Below are 12475 nucleotides of genomic sequence, written 5' to 3'. Positions count from 1 at the left end.
ATGTTCAGCTTATAAAGAAAATAGAAGATGATCTTTCCAGATGGAGCTCTCTCCCCATTTCGCTCATGGGTAGAATAGCCACTATTAAAATTATGGTTTTACCAAAAGTAAATTATTTTTTCTCAATGATACCATGCAAACCCCCTCTTTCCTGGTTTAAATCGTTGGACTCATATGTATCAAAATTTCTGTGGAAAAATAAAACTCCACGTATTAGTTTAAAGACATTGCAAAAATCTAAAGAATATGGAGGTTTAGAGTTACCTAATTTTCAGTATTACTTCATAGCCAATAAATTACAGTATATTGTAAAATGGTTAAAAAATCATCCTTTAGATAGTCAATGGCTGGACTCAGAGCAAGTGTTTTGTAATGAACTAGAAATCTCAGAGTTACCATTCATTAGTCAAAGAATCAAACATCATCAATGTTTCAAAAGCATTAATATTAGCACTTTATCAGCTTGGTGGGAATTTCTTAAAGTAGCTAAAATTTCACCTTTTCCATGTGACCGTACACCCATATGGAACAACCCAGACATCGTGAAAAATGATAAAAAGATGGTTAATTTCGTTCAATGGAGAGATCAAGGAATACGGTATTTACAGCACGTAATTGTAGGAGGAGTTTGTACCTTTCAATACACTTATTGTTCAATGCGGATTTAGCAGGAATACATTTTTAGAGTATCAACAACTTAAGGCCATAATAAATAAAACATACAAAATTAGCCAATTAGACTTACATCTTCCCGCTAGGATAACAGATTTATTGAATTTAAGCACGTTAAAGTTGTTATCAAAACTCTACAGGTTAGTGTCTAAACTGGACGATTCAGTCTCTCTCCCGATTTCCAAGTGGGAGGCGGATCTCTCTCTTAATAACTTAATAACACTGGGTTTGTATGTGTATATTTATGTATGTGTACGCATATGTATGCGTATATATATGTATATATATTAAATATAGTAATAATGCACATATATATACCTTTGGTTTCTACCGTCATGGTATCAATCATTAATATGTGTGCAGACAAGGTAAAAAAAAAAGAAAAAAGAAAGTTGCCAACTGACCAATCTGATCAAAACTGCTTCTTTTTTCAAATTCAGATTGGAATAAAACAGCTTTATTAAGCAAATGTTAAAAACAGTTCAGTCAGTTCAGTGTTCCAGGCTGTGAAAGTGCATCTGTGAATGTGATAACATCATAACTGCAGTGGGATTATGTCTTGATGCAGCATTGTTGTCTCGTCACAGACTCCTGCACTCCATTTCCTAACCAGGACAGGATCTTATTTTTGATCTTTTTATCTTCATTAGCAGGGTTCCTTGTTTTTTCTGCACCTTTCTGCAGGAATGCACTCTTAGATTTGTTTAAATGATGACCAGCTCGTTCCTCAAGACTCCTTCTTCCTGCAGTAAGTCAACTGTTTTATGTACGTTCATATTTGATGCTATTACAGTGTTGTCTTCTCGTTTGATGAGCTCTCCTTGAAATATAAATTATAGTTATAACACTAACTACGAGTCTTTCTAAGGACTTTAGAAAGACATTATTTACAACGATGGCGAGTTGTGTCCAGATGTTTTCCTTCAGGTTGCACACTTTTCCTCAGTCAACGTCACTGACTGAAAATGGCATGGGTGTTCTGAAGTGCTCTCTTTTCCACCAGTAGCCTGACTAGGGAGGCCCCGATACCATTTTTTTTCACACCGAGTACGAGTATTTTAATTTGTGCACTTGCGGATACAGAGTACCGATACGATACTTCTACCACAAAAATTACTAGGCTAAAAATGCAATGAAAAATGCAATGAATTGGAAGACAGGTTTTATTTGTAACAGATAAATTCAATAAAAATAAATAAAATTAAAGCTGCAAGCAGCGATGAACGGGCCTCCACCCTTGTGCACGTTCAGGCTGCAGTGGAAGCTTGTATGACTTCATGTAGATTCTTCAGGCCTGGACATTTAGCGGATGAAACCACGACTCTCTGTATCAAACCATTCAAAAGTTATGGCCGAAAATAGGGACTATGAAATATTGACCAATCAGAAGAAGGGGCGGGGCTAATTCAGGCCAATGAAGTTCAAGTACTCAATACCGCGTCCGATGACACCACCCACAAGTCTTTATCACAACCTGTTCCAAAGTTATGGCAAAGATTTTTATGGGTTTGATGAGGTTTAGATTTATGATGAAGTTTATGGTTTCTACAAATGAGAATGAATAACAATGACTGATCAAATAGACAAATTCCAATTGTCCCTGGACGCACCAGCGGATATGGAGAAATGACTGGGAGTTTCAGAATTCCAACGGTCAAAAAAGGACCAACGGCAAATCACGAAAACAGAAATGAAACGGGTCAATTAGATGCAATTAAGAACAATTATCCATTCACAGTGGTACTAATGAATATAACGTTGAAAATACTCGAAAATTAAACAAATAAAACACCCATAAACTCACTACACGATATCATAACCAGGCAAACAATGAAATAGGCAAACTGACAATCACATGGATGCATAAACGTTGACAAAACAGAAACGTGAGTGTCCCAATGAAAAGAAAAATCCACTGAGGAGAAAATAAACCAGCATATTCTGCTGACCATTCAACGAACTGAAGCAGGCGCACTCCAGGAAAACCCAAACCTACAGAACAGCTGCATGCTACCACTCCGTGCAGAGATGCTTCGGTGATTCCAGTGGAGCCAGATGTTAATACAGCAGCTTCACCCCAACCAGCGCGCCGATATCCAGAGCAAGAGCGGGTCCCACCAAATAGACTGAACCTTTGGATCAGTTGATTTGAGAAAAAAAAAAGTTATATTGTGGTTATAGTTATTAAAAAAACAAAAAAACTATAGCCTAAAATGTTAAGACATTTTCAGTTCCGGATACAAAAGACATTTAAAGTTACTAAAGTCACGAGGTTAAGATTTTGTTTGCAAAGTTGATTTTAAGATACAGGACATTGAGAGTGAAAGAAAGTAGGGGGTGTATTGGGATTGGCCCTAAAACTTAAAGGAGAGAAGGGTAGCATACTGGGAATGATTTATAAGTTTAGGCTGCCATCTACTGGCCAGTGTTGGTTGTATGTGTTGTGTTTCCACTGGGACTTTTATGTTTGTAACACAGTAAAAGTACGGCAGTCTCCAAGCACTTGTTGGTCTGCGTCTGATTGATTATTTCCATTTCAAGATATTACAAAAACCATGCCCTCCAATGTTTTTATGTTCATTCACGTCAGCAACCAACTGTTCAATGGTGTCGTTTTTCCTGGCGTTTATATGCATATTTGCGCATATTGTGGGATAGTCCAGCTGTTTAGCTATAAAATATATAGGAATCGTTCAGTTTGTGATACAAGCATGAAATTTGGTACACATATAGCCAAAAGATATGGAAGTGGAGCCATCTTGAATTTTCAACATGGCGCCCATGGCAGCGATTTTTCATAATGGACGCCAGAAACAACTGTTTTCTAATGAGTGATGGATATAATATGACACTATTGACAACATTTGTTGAATTCATTGACCTGATGTGCTTGGTAATGTTTTTTGGGATAATTGGATCTTTATAATTTCCAGCCTGGTTAGATATCGAATTATACATTTTTTTTCTGCAGAATTAGGATTAGAATTAGAATTTTATCACCCAGTGCTCACAATAGATAGTGCTGTACCTAGAGAGTCCTGGGCGTTGCTCCCTCTACCAACTACCAACCCCTGCACTGAGCTCAGGTCTCCTCCTTAACCTGAGGAGTGAGCAGCAGCTTCTTTTCACCAGACAGGGTGGGGTTTCTCCAGGCGGACGTAGAGCGTGGAAGGATCACGTTATTCCGGCCGGATCCTCCCCACCTCATCTGGCCAGAGGGGGCAGTAGAGCCCAGGACTGTTGCATGTTTTTGTGAGGTGAGTTGTGAGTTTTTGTCATTAGATACCCAAGGGAACACAGGGAGAACATGCAAACTCCACACAGAAATGGCCTTTCTCCAACCCCACCCAGGGTGTGGGCACTGAAGTCATGGAGGAACTAACACGAACTTCAGCGCCCACAGCGTCCCCGACGGGAATCGAACCCAGGACCTTCTTGCTGTGAGTCGGCTGCACTACCAGCTGCGCCACCGTGCCCCCGCAACTGTAGAATTTCTGAGACGATTTGTTATATCTTGTAACGGCTAGTCTGAATAGCGGTGCTGACCCATCTTGTCTGGCCTCCTCTATATAAAGTACCAACTCAGCAAACACAACACCAGAGGTTGATGCTGCATGTCCCTGACCATGATATTCAAGACCTTCTAATTTAGCCTTTCTTGCACGGTTATAGAGACCTATTAGGCGTGTTATGTTGCTTCCAGGGCCATCATGTCCCCAGCACTAAGTTGCCCAAGTAATTCAGTGTCTTGGATTAGTGTAGCAGCAGCACGCACCCGATTGTCCAATTGAAATGTTGCAGCCTCACGAAGGCCTTTATTTCCAGCAGGGTGTCTGCAGAAGAAACAGATATCCTGTCTCATTTCAGGAGTCCGACTTGGTTGGGACCTTCTGTGTTTGCATTCTAATTGTTGATCAGCACTTTCACTGCATGCTCGCTTTTTTGCTCTTTGCAACTTGGTTTCGTTGTACTTCAACCTGCATGTATTATGGTATTGAGCCTTGTTCGCAACCATGGCTGCTTCTATACGATGACCCTCATCCAGTCTTCCAATTTGAAATGTTGAAGGGAGCTGGCCAAGTTCACTAAACTGTCTTAAATGCTCTGCAAGTGAAGTGTATCCACTCTCCTTGTCTGCTCGCAAATTCTGCAAAGGACATCTCAATGCCTCTGTTGTGTGTTCTTGGCAAATGATACAGAGCTTCCAGTCCGTCTTGGTTGTGCAAGAAGTTGATGGTCCTTGACCATCAAAATTCACAAGTTGAAATTCTTTTGACATTTTCTCAACTAAAAAGGTAATGATTGCAGTAAACTTTAAGGCCGAGGGATTATCCTTTTACCGCCGTTTACCACTAGGGAAACACATTCTTGTATGGGATACAACTAGGTTCGGACAAGAAAATTGCCCTACACCTAGCCCGATCGTTCATCCAGTGCCATTTCATTCCTGTGCGATCTGTACACCTTCCGGGTAACTAAATGAAAGTCATATAAAGCCCCGTTACCCTTGGCCTGGCTCTCCCGCGCTGGTACGTCCATTCAGGTGTGGCTATCTAACAACATCTAAATCTGTAAACTATACATGGGTTTCATTTGTAGTCCTAAATGGCCATGTTTAGGACCAACACGGGTGTTTCAATTTGTCTGATTGATATAGAGCTGAACACCTGTGTTTGGTGCTCGAGATGGCTGGTGTAGGACTACAAATGAAACCCATCGATTATGTAGATGTGGGGCTAATGTTAGATAGCATTTAGTAAATTAAACTACACTACCACTAAACTATAACCACAACCAGCACATTAATTACAGAACGTAAGGCATTATTTAGAGGAGTGTATTTAGCTGGCACTGAACCCCATGCTGAGTTTCACAGCAGTGGTGTTGCCAGTGAACCCTGGCTGTGCTTCAGCATCTTTTTGAGGATCTTTTTTAGTTTATTAGTTCAAAGTTTGTTTTTATGTATAATAGATCTATTTTCACAAAATTATGGTATATATTTTATTTTGGCTGTTATCATGAAAGAAACAGTTGTCATGTTCAGTTTTGAGGTAGAAGGAAGCTTCTGGCCAATTGCAATGTTTCAAATTTGATTTCTGCATCATAAATAATGACTGATTAGACACCAAGATCATCCATATCAGACAGTCACACAAATGATGGCTGCCATCTTTAAAAAATGGTGGCCATCTTGAATATTAAATGACAACTTCTCAATTATCCAAGAGACATGTACCTACTATATGTGGTAAATATGTCTAAAATATCATATTATGTCCCTAAGTCATATAAAAAGAGTTGTTTCTGGCATCCATTTTGAAAAATGGCTGCCATGGGCGCCATGTTGAAAATTCACAATGGCTCCACTTCCAATTATTTTTGGAATGCCTTTGGCTATGTATGTACCAAATTTCATGCTTGTATCACAAACTGAAAGATTGTTTTGGTTATCTCCTGCACTAGGAGGATATGCCTACAGTTATCTTATTTGCATGCTTAATTTGCACTTTGTTTGGTGCAGCTCAGGTCCAGTTCAGGTGAGTGTTTTCTGTTAAAGTAAGAGGTTGGTTTATTTGGTCAAAAATGTAGTTTTGTCTGGCAGTGCGCCATGTCTGAGTCTCACCAGCAGTGGGCGCAGACGCTACATGCTGCGTGGAGGGACAACAGAAGTCTGGTGAAAATGACTCCAGAGAGGAAGAGTACACACTCGAGTGGAAAGTTACTGTTTTTGTAGCGAATTGTAATGGTCAGTCCAACATATATTTGCTCTTTGAAGACCAAATTAAAAACTTTAAATTAAATACTGTATGTGGTGGAGGACAGTTTCCTTCTGCACCACTCTACATCTCCCTTATGGCCAATAGCAGCATATCTACTATGTTTAAGATGAGCTGCTCTGGTCTTCTCAGGAAAACAACTTTTAACGGGAAAGAAAACGAAACTAAAATGTACAAGTTTTAGTGTAACCTGCAAAGGTCCAAAAATTTGGAATGAGCTTGGTAGTACTATAAAAGAGTCTGGATCTCTCTCAATGTTTAAAAAAAGATTAAAACAAAAATTATTATTAAATTATGTTTCTTGTTAAATTTTTTATGTACTAATATCTGATGTATTATTTTTATAAGAATATAATTGTATCTAGGAGATCTTTTTTTTTTTTTTTTTTTTTCTTATTTAGGTTATAGGGATATAAGGTTATTATACTGTATGTATATGTATTATATGTGTAATTTATAGTCGTTCTGCTGTGTGTGACTGGGCCCCTATTCATAAGCTACAGTAGCTTCTGGGGAGTCCCATTTTACAAACCTCGATTATTATCTGTATTTGTGTTTTTTAATTATTTGTAAATAAACTCAAACTCAACTCAACTCAACTCAACTCAGCTGCAGATATGACTACTCGCCCTAACACATTAGATTTTACACTAACTAGAGGTTTACTAAACAGAAAGGTTTGGTTTTAAAGGTGGAGGTGGTGTGTCAGCCTCCTTAACCCAAACTGGAAGTTGGTTCCTGATAGCAGTTATGATGAGATACAGATTTTTTTCCATCTGAAATATGCAACGTGGTGTCAACTGATGTCACCACTGTGCAGATGCCAAACGATGGTTGCCCGGTGGGGATGTAAGATCAGTTTGATGACTTCTACTGAATGGGGAATTCTTGCCACACTTGTGTGTGCTGTCCCAGCTATAGGGAACAAAATTCGACTCTGTATTCGTTTTCCCAGAGTGCATTTTAGGCATCACTTCATCCTCAGTGGACTACCAAACTGCAAAGGAAGAGTAAACTCATCAGTGTGGATCTATTGTATAATCATGACTCCCACCACACACAGTCACAGGGTTGGATTATGCAAAAGGTAATGCCATGGTAATATTAAACTTTCCACCACTTTGTTCACAAAGGTTGCACCCTCTCAACATTGCAGCTCATGTATGCAGAGAGAAAATCAAAATCAAAATCACATTCAATGTGACACAATCATCTTAAAAAACATATGTAGCAGAATAAAAGCATGGGACGAAACTTCCAACCTCTCAGCTCATTTTAGAGTGTGATTAAAAACCAGTGCCCCTTCAACCACACTACACAGAGCATCTGTGAAGCACCACTGATCTATAAACTGGTCAACATTCTTCATGAGTGAATAAAAAGTAAAATCAATCCTTATTCTGGCTTTTACCAAAGAAACAAACATTGATTGCAGCCCTTCACCTAAAACATTCTCTACTTGATTTTTTCTCGTTTTGTAGATGGCCAGTTTTGCCCGTCCCACTACAAAGTTTAACAACTGCCACTTTTTTGCACTCTCTTTTTTATAACCTGCACCAAAAATAAAGGCAGTTCCAGACCAGATTACATTACATTTCATAAAAACCAAATTCCAACAAGTAAAACAACACTTTGAGTCCGTGACATTCTAAATAACAGTGTTTCCAGTTCCTGGCAAAAAGGACACTGAGCAGGGACACTGGAATTAATCTTGCAGACAAACGTGTTAACGGCCAATGCTCCCTTTAGAATTCGCCACTGCAGATCAGCAGAGCTCTTGTTTAAAGGTGCTTTATAAAACACCCTCCACACCGGTTTACACTCATCTGCTACATTTAGCCTCTCTCTCCACACAGTATCCTTCCTCCCACTCAACTGTTTCTTATTTATGGCCTTCACACAGTATTTGTACAGAGTTTTCCCATTCAACATGTACAGGTCTGCAGCACTCTCAGTGACCAGTATTTGTCTCGTCAGTCCAGTTTGGTCTATTCTGAGACCCAGCTCCGGAAACGGGTCCCCCGCATCAGGAAACTCTGTTCCATTAAAATAGTCCCTTAACATGTCCAGTTCATTATTTTTTAGGATTTTGGTCCAGGCATTTTAAATGTCTCTGGTGTGACGACATGACTTGATGCCGAGAAGAGCAGCTACCGCTTCCGTGTTATGGAACCCGGGACCAGCAGCCTCCACTATGTGCTTCAGTTGAACTGCCCCAGCTGACCGGGTGGCTGAAACCAAGTTCTCGTGAGGCCAGGTCTACTGTCTCCTTGAATGTCCAGCATGGCCCCATGGACTAGAGCCAGAACAAGGACCCTGCAGGTTGCAGTTTCTCCCATTTAAATAAAAACCAGGCTTTAAAAAGTCCCTTATAAAAAGGAGTCAATTTACACAAACTCATCAAAGTACAATTCATTCATTCATCATTCAAAGAGGTATCTAAACCTAGACCTGCTACCTTTCTTAAAATAACATTTGTTGCTGGTTTCCATATGACATCATTTCCTGTAAGGTATCTTTGTATGAACTGTAACCTAAAGGCTGCTGTTCTGCTCTCTAAGGGCCCGATTTACTAAGATCCTAAATAAAGAGTACTAAATTGCGTGTGCACTGAAAAAGTTTGCGCGTGCTGTTGTTGCGTGTTTTGCGGGTGATCAACTAAGATTGCGTGCGCAATTGATAACAGGTGCAAACCTCAGTATTTAAATGAGGTGTTGCGTGTCTTATGGTTTGCGAGCGCAAACTTTGCGCCATGGAGAGTGGATGGAAAGCAGGATAGTCGCAAGCGCAAAATGAAATTTGACGAGTTGGAGTTAGAGACAGGGTCGGCGCCAGAGCAAATAATCAGAGGGGGCACTAGGCTTATTAGGACGGGCACAAAATCAGTCCTGTAGGACAGCATTTTAAGGAAAAAAGTGTATTCTCACTGCTTTCCTATTAATAATCTGTCTAAAACATGTGGAGAAATAAAATCACTTAGATGTAAATAATGCAAGGAAGCACACATTTTACTTTGACTGAAAACGTTTTACTCGTAACACACAACGAGGTCACATAGCCTACATGTTTTCAATATATCAAGTTGATCCGTTCATGCCCCGACAGAGCGGGGGAACGGCAGGCAGCAGAGCCGGCTGTCAGAGCTGACAGCCGGCTCTGCTGCGCCGGGCGGGGCGCCGGGCGAGGCAACGGGCGAAGCGCCGGGCGAAGCGCCGGGCGAAGCGCAAAGTGGGGCGCAGGTTTTTGTGAGACTCGGCGCACAGTCCACGCAGGTGGAGCAGAGTCGGCGGCGAGTGGGCGCAAAGCAGGGCGCGCAAATATAACTAAAAAAATTGTTTTTTTTGTAAATGTATTTTTTAAATGTAATTTACGAAGGATGATTTCACGTTCAATAAGATAAGTAATCAATAAAATACAAATTTTGGCACAAAGGCTTGGCCTGCTTGTGGGCGAGTGGAGGGGGGCACATTAAAAGAAGGTGGCAAGAAGGCGAAGAACTAAAGAAAAAGTGGCCTTTAATAAAACTTGTGCAACCATTTTTAAAATAGCATGCAGCAGAATAAAGACTCTCTCTGTGCGTATTCTTTGATTTTGGATGTCGCCTCCTTGCCACAAAGCAGCAGCAGATTAGCACCTTCCTTTCAAACGTATTAAATACAGACGCAATCACAACTACTTTCAGGCTTGGTAAATCTCATTGCGTGTGGTAAATTAACCTATTTGCATCTTCCCCTCCCAGTATTTAGCGCTCTCTGGCGGTTACGCCCCATATTGATTATTCATCAGGGCAAAAGTACTAATGGATTGTGTGCGCTATTTTGCGGATTTCAGAGACGCAGTCGTCTTTGCACGCCGTTAGTAGGCCTATATCAGCTCGCACATTGGTTTGCGGGTGCTGTCAAGTTTGCACAGGTTTTTACGCGCGCAAACCTTTAGTAAATCAGGCCCTAAGTGTACCAACCCGTGCCCCCCTTCATCTTTCGGCAGGTAAAGTACACTTTGATGTACCCAATGTAACTGATGCCAAAAAAATTTCAACATGACAGACTGAATTTTTTGCAAAAGACCAGCAGGGGGTTCTATACAAGCTAACTTGTGCCAGAGAGTTGATGCTACCAGATTATTAATTATCAGCGTGTTTTCAAAATGTATTTGTGCGTCAAACCGCTGTGGAACAAGTCCTTAATCAATCTTTAAAAAACAATTCTTAATCTGTTGTTCCAGCGCCGCCATGGTAACCATGGTTACCCGAACTGCCGCGTCCCATTAATGTAGAACCGCCGGGTCACGTAAACCTGACCTGAAATATTAAAATCAAATTCAGTCCTCTGGCCCGTTTTTCTATTTTGTATTTTTGATCTGTGCCTAAAATTGAAATATGAAAAACCAGACGTTTTTCGTGTTATAATAAATAACAAAATAACCAGTCACAGACGTTCAATAAACCCTATAGTATCTTTGGAGAAACTCAACGTAAAGCGTCCGTCTCACATTAAGTAGGACCAGAGACGTTCTATAAGTGTATAGAGGATCTTTGGTAGGACATTTGCACAGGAAGTTGCTTCACAATAAAAGCACGGTGTAAACAACATTTATAAAACACAGAACTTCCTAATTCCATCTTGTGCGCATATATATATAAAAAAAACTATTCAACTTAACATTGATACAAAGTAATATGTCTTATGAGAACACATAGTTTAACAGTCATAATACACTTTCACGTTTTGTCATTGATTCCATAAGAGTCAAATATTTAAATTGGAGTCGGTGGTTTTGGTGTTTGCACTGTGGAAAGTACAGGGTAAAAACAGACAGTAACTGACACGGGATCGTGTTGGAGAGTCTTGTGACCGACCCACGTCGGTCGCTGTTCTCACATATCCAGAGAGCGAATAAACACAGCGAGGGTTCACTCTGCCACTACTTGTTGTGCAGGTACAACACTAGCCTTTACAGCCTTTACAGTATGAAGCTTTTTCAAACGAAAAAAAAAAAATGGGAACTTTGCTCCAATAATGGGAAATAATCTAAGCTATAGCTGCTTTTATTTGAGCAGTATTTAAATAATATGCGCTCCAGTTCGTCTCCAGCATGAGAATAGTAGAAGTTCGGTTTTGGTTTACCTGAAAGCACGCCCGCCGATAGGGGCGGACAAGCGGGTCTGTTGTCCCGGGACTGAAAAAAAAAAAAAAAAAAAAATTCTCATTAAATTATGGAATCATTTTTCAAAATGTTTCAAAATATGCCTATTTGTGGAAAAATATGTAGTATTTGAGTTACATAAAAGCTTGTTATTTGTTTTCTTCCTAATTGTCTAGTCTAGTTTGTCCAAGACAAATTTCTCTCAAGAGAGACAATAAAGATTATCCTTATCCTTGTGGTCAAGAACACCCAACACAAAAATGGTTTGGCCGCTGATCAAAATTTGATGTTATCATTTAATTCAACCATTTGGATTTGGTCAAAATTGTAACTTAACCTAACTGGCTAGCTCTAATGTTAACATCCATTAGCTTGTATAAAAACCTGAAGAGCAGAGGGAGAGGAGAGGAAGAGGGAGAAGGAGAGATCCGGGCGCAGGGGGGCCCATCTTAGATTATTTTGTCCGGGGCCCAGGCAAGACTGTCAACTGGCCTGCCTGAAAGCATAGAGAGAATATCAAACAGTAAACAAGTGTGGTACCAACTGTGCATTATCAACAAAATGTACTTCAAATGTGGTAGCATACCTTTTGTTGAAAACACATACATTATTATTTCCAAATAAATTAATATGTCCAAAACTGATATAAATATTTTTTAAACGAATGAAAAGGTATTTTAAAGCTCTAAAATTGTGATGGGGAGGACAATACATGCGGTTGTATAGCAAATTGACTCGATTATATGAGAACAGCGCATGCATGATCGTTGATGCCCAGTTTGGCGAGACCGGAAGATGTAAACGATTCTACAACAGAGTGAAACATCTCCTCAGAACACACGATCTCTGGAGCATTTCAAGGAGTTCCTCCCATAATACCT

This window comes from Cololabis saira, chromosome 23 (assembly GCF_033807715.1).
Source record: "Cololabis saira isolate AMF1-May2022 chromosome 23, fColSai1.1, whole genome shotgun sequence".
Lineage (NCBI taxonomy): Eukaryota > Metazoa > Chordata > Actinopteri > Beloniformes > Belonidae > Cololabis > Cololabis saira.
Note: the sequence above shows the minus strand (reverse complement) of the source record.